Here is a 19,654-nt window from a genome sequence, read left to right on the forward strand (position 1 = left end):
AGAACATCCAACAAAATTATTTCCGCGTAGATTGTAAACAAACTGGCGAAACGACAGTAGCAATTTGTGAAAAATGCTATAATAGTTCTTGAAAAATAAAAAAAATACATTCTTACCATCAAATACTTTTATTCCATATTTTGTTGCTTTTTTTGTATTGGGGGGGAGGGGTTTCTTCTCCTTTAGGATTTTTTTGGCAGTTGGCAAAACAACTTAAAGGTGCATTCCTGCCACCGACTAGGCCGGAGTACGGAACAGGAGATATTGGTGGTGGTGGGGGACAACCCAAAAAAAAAATAAATAAATAAATAAATAAATAAATAACACTTTATTCTTTTAGCCATTTCTGTTTCTTTTAAATACTTGATAATTTTGAGGCTTTTGTTTTCGAGTAGCTTTTATTTCGTCCTTGGTCGGTTCAGCAACACACTCCACCATTTTGTTTTTCTCTACTCATGGGATATGACCTGATATCTTAGTAGTAGTGTAGCCACTCAGAGGGCACAACTGCTCATCCAGTGAAAAGAAAAATAAATAAATAAATAAATAAATAAAATATCCCCGTCTCAGAAACTGGTCTCTCATTTCGGACATTATGGTCAAAAAATAAATTGTCTAATTTTTTTTTCATTACAATTCAAATGCTTTTGTAAAATTGATTTACATACAAAATAACTACATCATGAAGAATTAAAGCCTCTCCTTCACAGATGAGTGAACATATTGAATAAATTTCCTCTTTTTGATTGCCTGGGGGGCGGCACGGTGGTGTAGTGGTTAGCGCTGTCGCCTCACAGCAAGAAGGTCCGGGTTCGAGCCCCGTGGCCGGCGAGGGCCTTTCTGTGAGGAGTTTGCATGTTCTCCCCGTGTCCGCGTGGGTTTCCTCCGGGTGCTCCGGTTTCCCCCACAGTCCAAAGAGATGCAGGTTAGGTTAACTGGTGACTCTAAATTGACCGTAGGTGTGAATGTGAGTGTGAATGGTTGTCTGTGTCTATGTGTCAGCCCTGTGATGACCTGGCGACTTGTCCAGGGTGTACCCCGCCTTTCGCCCGTAGTCAGCTGGGATAGGCTCCAGCTTGCCTGCGACCCTGTAGAACAGGATAAAGCGGCTAGAGATAATGAGATGAGAAATTCAGACAAGACCAGCTACCATCATAACATATCCTGTAAGAAACATTCTATACCTAACTTTCAGCTTTTGTTTGAAAAAAAAAAAACAAAATCACAGATTTATAACAAAATTTTTATATGGCGCAGTGATTTTAAGTTACTACTTTTGGTGAGGTAGTGACCTTGACCCTGAAGCTTTCCGTTTAGATCAAAAACACACGATCGTATTGGTTTTGGGTTTGCGGAAAATGAAGTTACAACAGTGATCAAATATTTTGCATGATGTTTTATTACGGTTATGATTATTCTGTGAGCGCACCAATCCTTAGGTGTATAAAGTTACAACTTAAAATACAATTAGTGATAACTGTAGACTTTTCAGTGGACTACAAGCTTTTTAAGGGAACGCGATGCAGTCAATCATTTATTATGTCCCAGATCAAGCCGTCATTTTTCCACAAATTTGCAGAATTTTTGCCAAATTCTGAATAGAGTATTCACATCAAAGATTTAGTTTTATCTGTATTATTTCTTTCATCATTTTATTTCAAATTAGAACCAGCATCACCGTTCACCACTGTATAGTTTATTGACTGAGTATATTTAGTGGGGTACCCCCACAGTACCCAGTTTCTGAGACAGACCCATATGTATGTTTGTTTTTTTAATTACCAGACTGACTCCCATTTATCAAGTAAATGCCACCAAATGTATGGATTAATTATTATTCATTATTATGAATTCATGGATTAAGCTGTAATTCATAAATGCCAGTACATCACCATAACTAGAGACCTGGGCAGGTCCGAGCTCAGCCTTTTACTGTACATTGTAGGGCTGTAACAATATGCGTATCGAAATCGAGATACGCAGAGCCACGATCCGTGTCGCGATACAAGAAGGCAGAATCGCGGTACACCCTTTCAAACTTCTCCTCAGCCCAAAAACAGAGGCACTTCCAAACTTCAATTTATGAATACTTTACTTTTTATTTAAATTACATTTTAAACTTACTTAAATTACTTTTATTTTTTTATATCTATTAGTAAGTCGTTTTTTCGCCGACCTGCGACAATCTTCTGCGAGTCACGCAACGTCCACACTCGCCACTGGCAGAGCATTCATTTCTTTTAAGCGGTCGCCATTCTGGTTGCGACGCGGGGAGCGAATCTGTAAACAAGCAGCTCATTGGCTGGCTAGGTGTGCCACAAGCCAATCACAATCACTTGACCGGAAAGGCATGCAGTGTTGCCAGATTGGGCGGTTTTAGGTGCTTTTTGGCTGGTTTTGAACATATTTTGGGGTGGAAAACATTACAGTATCTGGCAACACTCAGCATCTGCTTGGGTGGAAGCCTTCTGCGGCAGTTACATTTTGACACGCGAGCAATGTTTCACTATAAAATTTCCGTAATTTCCATCTGTTTTCCGCGATCACAGAAAATCATTGGCCCTATGAGAGTGAGACAGTGAGAGAGCCACCCCCCCCCCCAAAAAAAAATCTTAACGGATTTACACGATTTGGAAAAATAACTTTTTCAGAACCGAAAAAAACCAGAGCTTCCGGCTCAACAGTATTATTTTGAGAAATAAAACAATCTTTGGATATACATTTGTTCATTTTTGCATACATATTACTCATTCTCTGCAGTGGTCTGAATTATTTGTTATTAAATAGTTAATGTAAGTAAGTAAATGTTAATAAGTCAAATTTACTACTTTAAAAAAACATTTAAAAAAATCGTGGGTGTATCGAATCGTGGGTCAAAAATCGCGATACGAATCGAATCGTGAGTTGGGTGTATCGTTACAGCCCTAGTACATTGACGCCAGGATTTGAACAACCGTTGCAAAATCTGTTCTTTTCCTGGACAGCACTCTAGACCGCTCAGCCACAGAGGACTACATCACAAGCTGAGGTTATGTAACATGGCACATACAGTCAGTACGCAGTGGCACCACACCACGACTGTGGAATTGCTAACCGAGGCTGGCACACCGATTACATTCTTAAGCGTGCTCAAACTCTTAAACATACACATACAGACAGGTGCCTCTATAGGCTTCAGCTAAAGGCTGAGCCAAAAACAGATTGGACAACTGGATAAAATAACCTTTGTTGTATTCTCGTGTTTGTCCAAACATGACATTTGAGCTGTGGAGCTGCTCTGCCAAGGACTGTTTTCAGCCTCATTGGCTCCAGTTTTAGACTTGCATTAAGGAGAGAAATGGCCCTGTGAGAGAGGCACAAACAAAAGGACCTAGTTCCAAGTAACAGATGGCTCTGGAATGGTACCACTGCCGAGAGAGCTTCAACAACCGCAAACAATTACAACTCTGAAGCCACTAAATGTCCTTCTGCTTTTAAATGTACGTGTTTTTTTTTTTTTAACTTGTGTGGCTTGATATGTATTCTTCTGCTGCTATCCACTGTGTTGCTGCAAACAGGAAATTTCCCCAATGTGGGATAATAAAGGTCTTATCTTATTCTTCTAAAGGGGTGTTCACACGGCAACTTTTACTCACCGGGGCTGCCCCGGTAGAGCGTTCACACGGTACAAAGTTATAGCGGTGTAGCCCCTGAAAGCTGCTTAAACCGGTGCAAATCTAACCCTGCTCGGGAGGTGGTTTAAGAAATTTACTCCGGAGTAAATGCTAGTTTGCGGGGCAGCACCGATATAAAATGGGACGTCTGAACGCTACAGGGGTAGACTCGCTACGCGTGAGGAGAGTTGATTACATACGGGCATTGCATAATTTGCATCCTGGTATTTTGCGCTTCCAAAATGGCGAATATCAACAACAGAACTGCGTGTCTTCCAGTGTTGCCAGATTGGGCGGTTTTAAGTGCATTTTGGCGGATTTGAACATATTTTGGGCTGGAAAACATCAGCAGTATCTGGCAACACTGGTGTCTTCATCCATGTTGTTTTCCCGGCGCTTGGTGATGCCATGACAACCAGGAAAAGGAAGTACATTTGCACGCATGCGCATATTTCATTTCCGCATTATTACTATCGTATAGCATGGTCGCAAAAACTGCCATGTGAACACAAGTGGGGCTGCACCGGTGCTAACACGCTTCTCTCGAGTAAGCAGGTTTGTGACATGTGAACGCGCCACAAAATTTACACCGGTGTAAGATATATCGCAACAAAACATCGGTGCAGCATCGATGCAAATATGTGCCGTGTGAACACCCCTTAAAGTGCCATTCCACCATTGGATGTATTCTTTGGCATAAAATACAATATATTTTGACAACATATATAAATGGTATCACTAGATAGAGAAATCTTTTAGCTTCAAAATGATATATCAAACAATTTTTTGACAACGACAAGTATATTAATTTTGCGACCAAAGTCACCTACCCTTTTAATTTCCGCGCGGTAGTGAAACGTGATGTCATCGGCAGGTTCCCCTTCTTGTGTACCACGTGATGTGTGCCGTGGCACAGATTATCAGCAATGGCGGATAGAACGCGATAAAAATAATACCAATAAATCTAGCTAATACCAATAAATCTAGCTAACTGAAAGATTAACTAAATTTTTCGCAATTTTTTTTGGCCCCCATATGCGAGGAGAAATGACTCTCTCACTTTGGGGGTTTCCTGGTCTAAAAATAGACCGACACGTGGTACACAAGAAGGGGAACCTGCCGATGACATCACGTTTCACTACCGCGCGGAAATTAAAAGGGTAGGTGACTTTGGTTGCAAAATTAATATACTTGTCGTTGTCAAAAAATTATGTTTGATATATCATTTTGAAGCTAAAAGATTTCTCTGTCTAGTCATGTTGTCATAAAATATATTGTATTTTATGCCAAAGAATACATCCAATGGTGGAATGGCACTTTAAGTGTCCTGCTTTAAAAAGCATGAACTCTAGTCACAACAACCCACTTGTAAAAAGCTGATCCAACCACAATTTGATTACCTGCTTTTCCTCACTGTTGTGTGTCAGCAATAATCTCATTAAATATTACCCTGACTTAAACACAGTGGCCAAAGAATGCACGTTTTAAGAACTTTAAAGCAGCAAAAACTGGGCGACACGGTCATTCAGAAGGTACAGCTGCTCCAGGGTTCATCCTGAGATTGGGTAAAGTTTTGCATGGTCCCTCTGTTTGGGTTTCTTCCTGGTTTTTGGTTCCTGCTCACCTCCCAGAAACATGTCAGGAGGCTGACTGGCTAGGTTAAATTGCCTCGCCTAGTCGCAGTGTCCCTGGGAAAGATTCCAGATCCACTGCAACCCTGACCAGGATGGAAGGATGCATGAAAGCATGGATGAATGAATGAATAAATAAAATGATTAACAAATGCTCAAATAAGATTTTCAACAAGGTTCCTCTCCCAATCACAATCTTAAGTTAAATTCATGTTACAACATCATTCGTGTCACACTCGAAATAAAATTACTTCGTAGTAGAGCCCTGCACTCCCGCGGGAGTCCCGCGGAACCCGACGCAAAGCAGTGCGGCGCGGGACAAATTTTGAAAGCTCATTGCGGGCGCGGGCAGGAGCGGGAGTGCACAATGCGGGAGAGGTGATAAGCTGCAGTCCCACTAACTAAAAACGTGTTTAAAATAAAATTTATTAATGATTAATTTATGTCTATCATATATAATTTGTGCTGGATATTTTATTTGGCATTAATAAAAACATTTTAAGATGCCTAAATTTGCGGATGTGGTCTAATCTCGCGTACGTTTCCGATTCCTTTCCGCTCTTCCGTGTTTGAGATCTCCGATCATGGCAGAAGAGCAGAGCTCCTCTAGTGAAGCTCACAGTGCTTCAGAAGTAAGTGCTGCTTTAAAAAGAAAGTAGGGGGCGGGGCACCATCACGCTGCGTCTTTAAATTATATTAATTTCTTATAGGCCTACTTGCATTTCCTAGAATGTAAATGTGAGGAGTGACATAAGCTATGTGCAATGTACAATATTCTTAATATCCACTGTAGATTTTGGTAGGTGTGTTGGGTATCTCTGTAAAGCCTCAGCTGCGCATGCCGCCTGGCAACGCGCACCCTCGCTACGTGCGCTAGGTGAAGGATCGGTCAGTGGAGAGCTCAGCTAAGCTCAGCATGTTTAATTCCCCAAGCCAATGACAAGAACTTTCGTGAGAAATAACGCGAACGTCTGCATCATGCGGGATTTGCGGGCGGGAGCGGGACAAAATATGGCAGGCGCGGGCGGGACTGAAAATCATAATTCTTTGCGGGAGCGGGACTGCACAATGCGGGAGCGGGACTGAAAATTCTGTCTCGCGCAGACCTCTACTTCGTAGCAATGACAGCACAGAACTGAGCATGCTGTGATTATTTGCCGCTGCCTTTTTAGCCGCCTCGTTGCGAGCAGTCTTTTCTTTCACTGCGAGTGAGTCATGCTGGCATTACTTCCACTCTGTTTAACCAAGCCTGTAAGGCATGCCTCAAGACTCAGACAGAGAGAGAGAGAGAAGACATAGTGTAATAAATAGAGATAAACACAGATACACAGCTGAGACACAGTCACTCCCATACATACCAGGCATACTCGTATTAAGCTACTGTTCATGACTATTTACTCGCAACGATGCCCATGTCCAGTTAGAACAAGGTCAGACAGTGGAGACTGGGTTTAATCTGGATCACTGGGCGAGCAATATACCATGGCACTGTAACTGTCAAACCTGCATGGCATCATCTGTCTAGCAGCCTGCAAAATGCATGTGAAAAGGCCAAAAGAACCAAAAGACCATACTGACCTGAAAGTGCTTCATGGATGCAAGCAGCATTTCCTTGGCCAAACTAAGTCTCATTACATTTCAGAATAGGGGTCGACCGATAATCAGCCTGGCCGATATATTGGGCCGATATTCTGCATTTTTAGGGTTATCGGTATCGGCCATAATTTCCACCGATATGCCGATAACATGCCTTTTTGCAGCCATTTCGTTCCTAACGCGACTGTCCCTGCACGTCCTTTCCTGCACTCGCCTCTCTGAGTTCAAGAACACGGTCCCGCCCACCACAACATCTGATTTGTTTGGCACAAGAGATATAGTCAATCGACACGTGTAGCTAAACGCTGTGAACTGTTTCAAGGCAGCCGTACGGGCACTCGGGCAGAAGCGGCACAAGGGATACAGCCAATCAACATGCGTAGCTAAACGCTGTGAACTGTTTCAAGGCGGCTGTACGGGCACTCGGGCAGAAGCAAATCCCACTTCAAGGTAAGGGCACGCTGCTTTTGCCGCAATAAGTCACAAACACACAAGTTGCAAAAGCACAACATCATTATATGTTTACATTCTTCATCTACTACTCGTTAAAATTGTCCATTTGCATCGGTGTAGCCAGGCAAACTTAGCTTACGGAAGGAAGCACTTGAATTCGCCTACAGCCAACTAGTCTCGCTGAAACTACATGTAATGCTTCCTTCACTACAATATAATCCTCCTAAATTGGGAATATTAGGCTTGGGCATTAGAATGTAGATGGTTACTTGTTAAGTTGTTACATAATAGGGAGTGACCGCCTACTTTATGTTTGATTTGACTTTTTAAAAAATGCTGCAGGCAGCTCCCTACACTTGATGTGTTATTTAAAAACTACTTGAAGTTGGTAAGTCTTACTTAGTTCTTAGTGTAAAAGAATCCAGAGTGTATTTTCATTTATTTTCCACTGAAAATGGTGAGCTGTAATATAGTAGGGAGTGATTTTTTTTTTTATTGGTGAATATTTTATTATTTTATTTCTCATTTTATTCTAACTAATGTTTGACTTTATTGTACAAATGCTGCTGGCATCTCCCTGCACAAAATTTCATGTTCAATTTTACAATTAAACATACATTTCATGGACATGAAGGTCTGTGTCAGTATGTGCTATGTTTAATTTCATGTGAATTATAATGTTTACATTTATCGGTTGCACATATCGGTTATCGGCATCCCAATTCCATAATAATCGGTATCCGTATCGGCCCTGAAAAAAACCATATCGGTCGATCCCTATTTCAGAAATCTCAGTCGCAGATTCCAAACATACTGCCAGAGCAAAAATTTATTAGACAAAGCTGTCTCATTGGAAGAACGGCACTAAATATCCATTAGAACAGCGTTTCTCAACCACTGGGCCGTGGCCAAGCACCACCTAGTGGGTCGCAAATTGTTTTTCCCAAGTTGAAGCTAATTTTTAACTCATAGTAGAGTACAATTGCTGGGTTGCATCCGACATCACATCCACCTTATTAAGCTACAGTCACGCTACAGCTCGCGATGCTTTGTGATGGGTTATCAATGAAAATGAGGCACTCTGATGCCGATATAGAGGCGAGCTAAAAAGTTGTGGTCACACAGCGGGTGAACAGTTGACTGTTACCCCTTTTCCACCAAATCAGTTCCAGGGCTGGTTAAGGGCCAGTGCTGGTGCTGGTTCACAACTCGTTCAACTTGCGAGCCAGCTGAGAACCAGTTTGCTTTTCCATAGCTCGGGGAGCCACGTCATTACATCACTGTATACGTCAGTTATGTCGCTGTATACGTCAGTTAAGCCTAGGTCACAACCGGACGTATGATTTTTTGGGCCGTGCAATTTTTGGCATTTCCCAAATCGCTGGGTTTTTTTTTGTTCGTGGAGAAAGACGCATGTTGGCCGTAAGTTTGTCTTGCAACCTGAAAAAAACGTAAGTGCCCGTAGAGTTTGTTTGACGTGACAAAGAACCTCTGCGGCCAGTCTACGGCTCGAAAATCAGCACGTCACGCGCGCCTTCTGTGCGTTTTTTGCACGTAGACCGGCAGTAGGAGCACGTACGGCCGGTTGTGACCGAGGCTTTACTTTGCTGCGTTTGAATAAACCTTGGCGCGAACATCGAAGCAACAACAACACGGAGAAGAAGCAGCAGCAACAACAATAATAATGGATGACTTCGCGCTTGTACAGCTGCTGCTTCTCGTCGCTTAAAAATGGCGACCTTTCACGGTCTTGCTATTATTGTTGTTGCCCCCCCCAGGCCCCCCCATCTGTTCTTTCCTCTGGCCCAGCAGAGAGTTGGTGCTAGCCTGGAACCGGTTTTTCTGGCCCCAGAGCCAGTTCTTTGTCAGCGGAAACAGAAAACCCGGTTCCAAACTAAGCACTGGCCCCGAACCAGCCCTGGAACTGCTTTGGTGGAAAAGGGGCATGTCACGCCTTTGCGCGCTTGAGTCTGGTGCAGCTCAAGAGGCCACGCGCGCTCACGGAACACATTATACGCACGCTTGGGCCCCCGGCATTCTGGGAAACACCCGATTCTGATTTGAACGCAATCAGCACGCACAGATACGGAAGTTGTTTTCACAGAGGCTTTACGAAGCATCATCACCATCATGTTTGTTTCTAGCCATGTTTATAACACTGTTTAAATACTCTGTTTTGCTTCTGTTTATATTTTAAAAAAAAAAAAAAACCACCATACACTTGGAACATGGCTCTGGACACTTATAGTGCATTTATGTCTGAGCACTACAGTCGACTTGCTAACTTTAGGACTGCAGGTGTCATGAACAGTTTTGCACTCAAGTTTCCATCAATAAACAGTTTATAACTTCAACACAGACTTCATGTTAAAACCATGATGGATTTCCTGGTTTCACAGTTGTACTTTGTGACTCTATAGGACACTGCTACAGAAGCGAGTTATTTATAAAATCACGTTATCGGTCATGACCAAAATGAGGATGGGTTCCCTTTTGAGTCTGGTTCCTCTCGAAGTTTCTTCCTCATGTCGTCTGAGGGGGTTTTTCCTTGCCACCGTCGCGCTCATTGGGGATAAAATTAGCTCATGTTTAAAAGTCTTTCATTTTCTGTAAGGATGCTTTGCGACAATGTCGGTTGTTAAAAGTGGTATAAAAATAAACTTGACTTAAATATCACGCCTGCGAATAAACACACTTCCTACACTTAGATCCGTCTACGGTCATCTATCTTGTGTTTTGATCCCCAGATCTTTAACCCAGGCCACATATAAAAAGCTGTACGCCTCCGTGCTCTTCCAGGTTTTCATCTGTTTGCCTGTGTAGAACGATGTCTGCAGCACCAGGTACAACCCCGATTCCAAAAAAGTTGGGACAAAGTACAAATTGTAAATGAAAACGGAATGCAAAAATTTACAAATCTCAAAAACTGATATTGTATTCACAATAGAACATAGACAACATATCAAATGTCGAAAGGGAGACATTTTGAAATTTCATGCTAAATATTGGCTCATCTGAAATTTCATGACAGCAACACATCTCAAAAAAGTTGGGACAGGGGCAATAAGAGGCTGGAAAAGTTAAAGGTACAAAAAAGGAACAGCTGGAGGACCAAATTGCAACTCATTAGGTCAATTGGCAATAGGTCATTAACATGACTGGGTATAAAAAGAGCATCTTGGAGTGGCAGTGGCTCTCAGAAGTAAAGATGGGAAGAGGATCACCAATCCCCCTAATTCTGCGCTGACAAATAGTGGAGCAATATCAGAAAGGAGTTCGACAGTGTAAAATTGCAAAGAGTTTGAACATATCATCATCTACAGTGCATAATATCATCAAAAGATTCAGAGAATCTGCAAGAATCTCTGTGCGTAAGGGTCAAGGCTGGAAAACCATACTGGGTGCCCGTGATCTTCGGGCCCTTAGACGGCCCTGCATCACATACAGGCATGCTTCTGTATTGGAAATCACAAAATGGGCTCAGGAATATTTCCAGAGAACATCATCTGTGAACACAATTCACTGTGCCATCCGCCGTTGCCAGCTAAAACTCTATAGTTCAAAGAAGCCGTATCTAAACACGATCTAGAAGTGCAGACGTCTTCTCTGGGCCAAGGCTCATTTAAAATGGACTGTGGCAAAGTGGAAAACTGTTCTGTGGTCAGACGAATCAAAATTTGAAGTTCTTTATGGAAATCAGGGACGCCGTGTCATTCGGACTAAAGAGGAGAAGGACGACCCAAGTTGTTATCAGCGCTCAGTTCAGAAGCCTGCATCTCTGATGGTATGGGGTTGCATTAGTGCGTGTGACATGGGCAGCTTACACATCTGGAAAGACACCATCAATGCTGAAAGGTATATCCAGGTTCTAGAGCAACATATGCTCCCATCCAGACGACGTCTCTTTCAGGGAAGACCTTGCATTTTCCAACATGACAATGCCAAACCACATACTGCATCAATTACAGCATCATGGCTGCGTAGAAGAAGGGTCCGGGTACTGAACTGGCCAGCCTGCAGTCCAGATCTTTCACCCATAGAAAACATTTGGCGCATCATAAAACGGAAGATACAACAAAAAAGACCTAGAACAACTAGAGCAACTAGAATCCTACATTAGACAAGAATGGGTTAACATTCCTATCCCTAAACTTGAGCAACTTGTCTCCTCAGTCCCCAGACGTTTACAGACTGTTGTAAAGAGAAAAGGGGATGTCTCACAGTGGGAAACATGGCCTTGTCCCAACTTTTTTGAGATGTGTTGTCATGAAATTTAAAAATCACCTAATTTTTCTCGTTAAATGATACATTTTCTCAGTTTAAACATTTGACACATCATCTATGTTCTATTCTGAATAAAATATGGAATTTTGAAACTTCCACATCATTGCATTCCGTTTTTATTTACAATTTGTACTTTGTCCCAACTTTTTTGGAATCGGGGTTGTAGTTTGAGATGTCGGGGAACTCAACGGATGGATAATTTTCCAACTCATAGGAAAAAATCCTTCTTTGTTAGCGTGTAAGGATCTAATCCCACTGAGTGGTTTCTATATCCACTTCTTCTGAGTGGACTTCTTGGTTTTAATAACTTGCTTGTTGTACACAAACATGGCAATAAGTTCTTGTGTTAATCGCCCAGACTCCACTTTTGGATCATTAATCCCTTTTGAGTGAGAATGCCCTGCATGCATGGTTTTATATTGGCTTCTGGCACATCCATACAGTTTTAAATACAATACCTACAATTAAAAAAACAGTTTGTTTTATTGCATTTATTTAATTCCTGGGCTCCCATCTGTAACAGGGAGTGATGTTGGATTCCGTTAATACACTTTACAATAGATTATTAGATTCTAATAGAATAGATGAGCCAAAATAACTGGGGATCTTTTTTAATGGGCCTCGACTCATTACAAGCACGAATAGGTGGGCCTCGAAGCAGAAAAGGTTGAGAACCTCGGCACTGCACAATATAAAAACACAGAATTTTACTAGACATATGGAATTAGAGCCTGGAAATAAATTCACATCTTAGTGGTGATAATGCTACTTCTCTTTCTAATAAACGTAAACACAAACACATGTTCGTCCAAACAAGCCAGCCTGATCACTATGCATGAGCCACCAACCGCCTACGTTTTGACTCGCACACAAATATGAGTGGGGAAAAGCCAGGTTTTTGTATTGATAAAACCAATCTAGTTTTGCTAGTTTAGCTTTTAGAGGAACCAGACTAAATTAAAAGATGGAGTCTAACCTTTTCAGTCGAATGTTGAGATCTTCCTCCTATTTTTCAGATCATGTCATAGACCTAAATCTAATAGAAAACTACTTTACAGTAAAGCGGGATAGAACAAAGCCATGATGTAAAGAAATGACTCACGTATCCAATCGGCGCTTCAGCATGAATAAGGCTTTAAGGTCACAAGGCACTTCATACAATGAACACTGTATATGGTACGGGTAACTGTGTATTGAATTATAATAATAAATAATAATTCTTGTAGAACAGCAAAACTACAAATTCCAAGTTGTGTAGGATCTGACAGTAAAACAAGTGCCATAATTAAATAATATTGGCTGGCTTTTTTCGTGGTATATCAGATACGTTTCATTCAGCTAGCGTGATACTGAATGAGTGAAAGACAAATTCAGCAACACGCTAGCTGAACGGAATGTACCTGATATACTATGAAAAAAAGCCAGCCAATATTATCATTATTATACATACACCAGAGGAGAACCATCAGGGCCTTCTCAGCCTTCAAAGAAAGCCCAAACACATCAGCATTTCAAATGTTAGATTTAATTTTTCATAATTTCATTATAATTATTCTCTTCTAATTTGGCCTCTATCAAATTTGCTTCAGAAATGAAAGGGTTACTGTCCTGAAAGCATTAAAATCGATTTATCCAATGAGAATTTTTTTGCTTGTTGTCTCTAGGCTGAGAAGAGTTTAGAGCTAGCTCACTCATTGGTTAGGACTTCACTGTTGGTTCAGAAGGCCATGGCAGTGCATGTTTGTGTAGGAAGTGACAGATGAAGTAACCAATCAGATTTTGATGTATAGTGGGAGGGACCAAAAATTTAATCGCCGAGCTTAACTGCAAATCAGCACCGTCAGCGCAGCAGTGAAGTCGCCTTCCAGCCGGTGAAGCGTTCATCAGTAGTGTTAGCGAATGCTAATAAAGCGGTCAAGCCAGTGCTATCGAGAGCAAGTAGCACAGGCAAATGACCGAGAAACTACAACCCTGATTCCAAAAAAGTTGAGACAAAGTACAAATTGTAAATGAAAACGGAATGCAATAATTTACAAATCTCAAAAACTGATATTGTATTCACAATAGAACATAGACAACATATCAAATGTCGAAAGGGAGACATTTTGAAATTTCATGCCAAATATTGGCTCATTTGAAATTTCATGACAGCAACACACCTCAAAGTTGGGACAGGGGCAATAAGAGGCTGGAAAAGTTAAAGGTACAAAAAGGAACAGCTGGAGGACCAAATTGCAACTCATTAGGTTAATTGGCAATAGGTCATTAACATGACTGGGTATAAAAAGAGCATCTCGGAGTGGCAGCGGCTCTCAGAAGTAAAGATGGGAAGAGGATCACCAATCCCCCCAATTCTGCGCGGACAAATAGTGGAGCAATATCAGAAAGGAGTTCGACAGTGTAAAATTGCAAAGAGTTTGAACATATCATCATCTACAGTGCATAATATCATCAAAAGATTCAGAGAATCTGGAAGAATCTCTGTGCGTAAGGGTCAAGGCCGGAAAACCATACTGGGTGCCCATGATCTTCAGGCCCTTAGACGGCACTGCATCACATACAGGCATGCTTCTGTATTGGAAATCACAAAATGGGCTCAGGAATATTTCCAGAGAACATTATCTGTGAACACAATTCACCGTGCCATCCGCCATTGCCAGCTAAAACTCTATAGTTCAAAGAAGAAGCCGTATCTAAACATGATCCAGAAGTGCAGACGTCTTCTCTGGGCCAAGGCTCATTTAAAATGGACTGTGGCAAAGTGGAAAACTGTTCTGTGGTCAGACGAATCAAAATTTGAAGTTCTTTATGGAAATCAGGGACGCCGTGTCATTCGGACTAAAGAGGAGAAGGACGACCCAAGTTGTTATCAGCGCTCAGTTTAGAAGCCTGCATCTCTGATGGTATGGGGTTGCATTAGTGCGTGTGGCATGGGTAGCTTACACATCTGGAAAGACACCATCAATGCTGAAAGGTATATCCAGGTTCTAGAGCAACATATGCTCCCATCCAGACGACGTCTCTTTCAGGGAAGACCTTGCATTTTCCAACATGACAATGCCAAACCACATACTGCATCAATTACAGCATCATGGCTGCGTAGAAGAAGGGTCCGGGTACTGAACTGGCCAGCCTGCAGTCCAGATCTTTCACCCATAGAAAACATTTGGCGCATCATAAAACGGAAGATACGACAAAAAAGACCTAAGACAGTTGAGCAACTAGAATCCTACATTAGACAAGAATGGGTTAACATTCCTATCCCTAAACTTGAGCAACTTGTCTCCTCAGTCCCCAGACATTTACAGACTGTTGTAAAGAGAAAAGGGGATGTCTCACAGTGGGAAACATGGCCTTGTCCCAACTTTGAGATGTGGTGTTGTCATGAAATTTAAAATCTAATTTTTCTCTTTAAATGATACATTTTCTCAGTTTAAACATTTGATATGTCATCTATGTTCTATTCTGAATAAAATATGGAATTTTGAAACTTCCACATCATTGCATTCCATTTTTATTTACAATTTGTACTTTGTCCCAACTTTTTTGGAATCGGGGTTGTAAGATTTCTGTCTCCAGACTCTTTCCACACACACACTCGGCACAGTATTTTCCCACTCAGATTTAAGTATTCATTTCCCTATGTAATTTACTTAGTTACTTTTAAAATCAACACCTACACACAACAGCCTGTTGCTAATCCCTTGCAAAATCCCTTGCACTGTTGCTTTTTTTGGTGTGTCTGACCAAGTTTTGGCAGAGCTGAAATCCCAGCTCTAATAGTAACGGTTTGCCACTGACATACACACACTTTTCCAGGGTTTCGACGTCAGTTGGTACATTTTTCTCTTGTAAATATGCATGAAGAATATCTAACGAAGTTTTGGTAGCCTTTCGGGGTGTTCAACGCATCTTTCCTGGCGAACAAAGAAATGATTCTGCACATGTGCAGCAGAAAACTCCCTCACTGAATATTCACATCAGCTCTGACGTGTGACGTCATGTCTTGACAACCACGCAATATCAAACCATATTCAACGCTCATTCTGCATTGGATAGTGTGACGTAATACACATAGGATAAGCGATATGCTAACAACATTGCATGCTATCGAAACGAATGAAACATGCTAGAAGGGAATAGAATACATGTTTTTATTCCATTGAAAAGCATGTTTAAATAAATGTATTTAAAATTATGCTATTTTAATTTTCTGCATTTCTTTGATGCCAGCTTTTTGAAGCTACCAAAAAGCACGTCTCATTTTGTAGTGACCTCAGGTGACTGATGGGAGGGGGAAGCAAAAACGGAAGCAACTCACTTAAGAAATCTGTTCATCTCATTTCAGATCACACAGGAATTTCCCCTCGATGTCGCCTTCTGTGAAACCTGCGCTGATGTAAAACCACCAAATCTACATCATCTCAAGCCCCGACAGGTTGCTGGTTCCCTTCTGCACTTACGTGTGCACAAAACAAAACAAAAAAGTTTATCCTATCAAAATTTACTAAGAAAAAAAAAAAACTTTTTTTTTTTAAACCATGGCCGTCACCATCACAAGCAAATGTCATATTCCAATTTGATTCGTTTTCATCTGTACAAATGCATATTTTATGAAACGTGGATGAATAAGCTGCGTGTTGACTCTACTCTCCCTCTTACCCTGTCTTTCCTCTTCCTGTTAATCGAAACGTCTTACAACATGCATCTAGTAATAAACAAAAAGATGAATTTTCCCTGTGTTATCTCTCTCTTGCCAGTTTAATGCTCATTACATGCATATAATCCTAGCGAGTCATCGGTCTCTGTTATTATGTTACTAATGGGATTATTGCTCATCTACATTTCCTCTCGGACCTCTTCCACTCAACCCTTGATAAGAACATTTAATTTCTGCACTTTCAGTTTTTTCCCCTTTCTCAACAGACTTCCTGTTGTGGTATTAAGGCACATGAAACTCTGGTTTCCAAAACTGAAAGTAGATAAAAACTCGTCTCTAAATTTAAAAAAAGCTTCACAACCACAAACAATTCTATACCACAGTACCAGCAACTAGAAATCATAAATCAGGCTACAAAACTAGATGACCATCATCATAACCACACATTTGTTCCACTCTGAAATAGTAATAGAACCAGGGCTTTGAACCGGTTCAAGGAACAAAAGCGAAAACCGGGAACTTTTTCTATTTCACATGGAACAGAAACGAAACCAGAAACTTTATTTTTTATGTTCCGGAACAGAAACGCTTATTAAAAATAATGGTAACCGGTTAATACTGGTTTTTATTTCGTTCCTCAAAGTTTCCGTAGCCTACAAATAAAAAAGTCATTCTTCTCCTGCCCAAGTTTCTATGACCCGCTGGGGTTCACTTCCTGTGTGACGTTCGCTGACTGAATGGAGAGAGCGGGAGGGTGGACTACTATCACATCTCCACATCTTAAATAAGAGGTAAATATTGCAGTCTATCGTTATTCAAAAACGTCAATTTCAAACACGATATCAATATATTTGTCCACATTAATGAGAGGCTCGCGAACATTAAATGACGTTAACCTCTGTTAGCCTATCAATGCATAGGGCCTGACTAGCCTTTGGTAACACACTAAACGAATTATCTTTCATTTTTAGCACTTTTTCTGTTTGTGTAGATGGGAAGACATACTGAGAATCCAAATCGCCAACATTTGAAATAATAATTGTTTTGAATTATTTCTTGTCTTATTTAATGAAGGTTGTAATAGAATTAGCCTACATTTGGCTTAAGCTGGATGAGACAGAGACATAATTTTATAGCCATTTGTTAAACCGTTGACAGGGAACGTAATTAACCGTTCCGGGAACGAAATTTTTTTGTTCTAACCGGTTCGGGAACGTCTATTTAATGGTGGAACCCAAAACCGGAAACGTTAAAATTCCGTTTCTGTTCGGAACGAACCAATAGGAAAAAAATTCTGGTTCAAAGCCCTGAATAGAAGCACTACCATCACTTTAAATCTGGAATCTACATTCACTACAGCCATCACAAATTTATGGTATTAGATCCCTTATCCAAAAAAAAAATCCCATGCAGGGATTGGCCAAGGATGGCTCACGTGACATCAAATAGTCCCATCAATGATTAAACAAATATACCTTGTGACGTTAAAAAAAAAAAAAGCACGTGGTGCGAGTCAGTTATGTCCTGGATATACCACAATGTCAAGCTATACAGCCAACTCGAGTCACAGCTGTGGCTCTGTGAGCGTTTCGGTGTGTGTAGATCTACGCATCATGATCATGTCTAGCGAGTACATTGCACACGCACAGGTCAAAGGTCGCGCCAACGTAAACAAACATGGATGCTTCCAGTGAGTGAATCTCTGTATAAAATCTTAAGACTTGGTTTGGAATTTTTTGATGAGGGATACAAATCAAATAGACCAGGGCTTTTCAAAGTGTGGGGCGCGCCTCCCCTAGGGGGCGCCAGAGTTCTTCGGGGGGGGGGGGGGGGGGGGGGGGGGGCGCGCGCAACGTGAGGAAAAATAAACCAGAATAAGTTACTACTGCAGACATTTAGCGAACTTCAGCTAGCCTTTGCCAGAGACAAAATGGATCGATTTTTAGTCCCTAAAGCTACAGTGAGTGAGGAGACAGAGTCTGGGCCAAACAAAAAAAAAAAAAAAAAAAGGAAGTATGACCACGATTATTTAAAGTTTGGATTTTCATGGACTGGATCTGAAGATGCTCCACTGCCACAATGTGTTGTCTGCCAAGAGGTGCTAGCTAATGATGCTATGAGATGTTTAAAATGTGTAAAAGAGGTTTTAAAAAAGCTCATATGTTTTAAATGTGTAAAAAAAAAAAAAAAAAAAAAAGAGGTTTTAAAAAAGCTCATACGTTTTAAATGTGTAAAAAAGAGGTTTTAAAAAAGCTCATATATGTTTTAAATGTGTAAAAAAGAGGTTTTAAAAAGCACAGATGTTTAAAATGTGTAAAAAAGGTTTTAAAAAAGCTCATACGTTTTAAATGTGTAAAAGAGGTTTTAAAAAAGCTCGTGTATAAAAAAAGGTTTTAAAAAAGCTTGTGTAAAAAAGGTTTTAAAAAAGCTCATGTTTTAAATGTGTAAAAAAGAGGTTTTAAAAAAGCACAGATGTTTAAAATGTGTAAAAGAAAAAAATTAAAATGTGTACAACACCCATTTTTTTTTTTTAAATACGAATGGAACATTTAGTATAGCAACAACAAAAATTGTAAGGTGGGGGGCGCTGTTTAATTGCTCTCTGGGGGGGGGCTGACTCTCCAACACTTTGAAAGCCTCTGAAATAGACCATGCAACGAGAGGTACCGGTAATTATGGGTTCTCTGAGGTGACTTCAGCGCTGCGCCCCTCGCAAAATGGTACAATACCAGGTCACCTCAGAGAATCCATAATTTCAACCCGAGCTTCTCAGTGCATGATATATTTGATCATTAATTTGTACTGGGAGATACAGAACATCAACACTGCGACTCATGGTAAAACAAAATGTTTTAATGAAATAACAGGTAGGGTCAGTGCTCTTTTTTATATACTAGTGCATCTCAAAAAATTAGAATATTGTGAAAAAGTTCAATATTTTCCATCAGTTATTTAAGAAAGTGAAAATGTTATATATTATAGACTCATTACACAAACTAAAATGTTTCAAGCATTTTTCTATTTTAATCAGTATGACATACAGTACAAAAACATTAAAAAACCCATCTCAAAATATTAGAATATTTCATTTCGAGTTTGAGTAAAACAGTATGAACACAGTGTATCTCTCGGTCTAGTTCAGTACACACAACCACAATCATGGGGAAGACTGCTGACTTGACTGTTGTCCAGAAGATGATCACTGATGCCCTCCACAAGGAGGGTAAGCCACAAAAGGTCATTGCTGAAAAGGGTGGCTGGAAAAGGTGCACAAGCAACAGGGATGGCCGCAGTCTTGAGAGGACTGTCAAGAAAAGTTGATTCAAGAACTTGGGAGAGCTTCACAAGGAGTGGACTGAGGCTGGTGTCAGTGTATC

General features: G+C 40.8%; 1 protein-coding gene across 5 annotated transcripts in view; it reads right to left on the bottom strand.

Annotated features, from left to right (window-relative positions):
- snx25 (sorting nexin 25) overlaps window positions 1-19,654 on the bottom strand; it is a 177,862-nt gene that overhangs the window by 117,314 nt on the left and 40,894 nt on the right. The gene's annotated exons all lie outside the window — the stretch shown is intronic.

This window comes from Neoarius graeffei, chromosome 8 (genome assembly GCF_027579695.1).
Source record: "Neoarius graeffei isolate fNeoGra1 chromosome 8, fNeoGra1.pri, whole genome shotgun sequence".
Taxonomy (NCBI): Eukaryota; Metazoa; Chordata; class Actinopteri; order Siluriformes; family Ariidae; genus Neoarius; species Neoarius graeffei.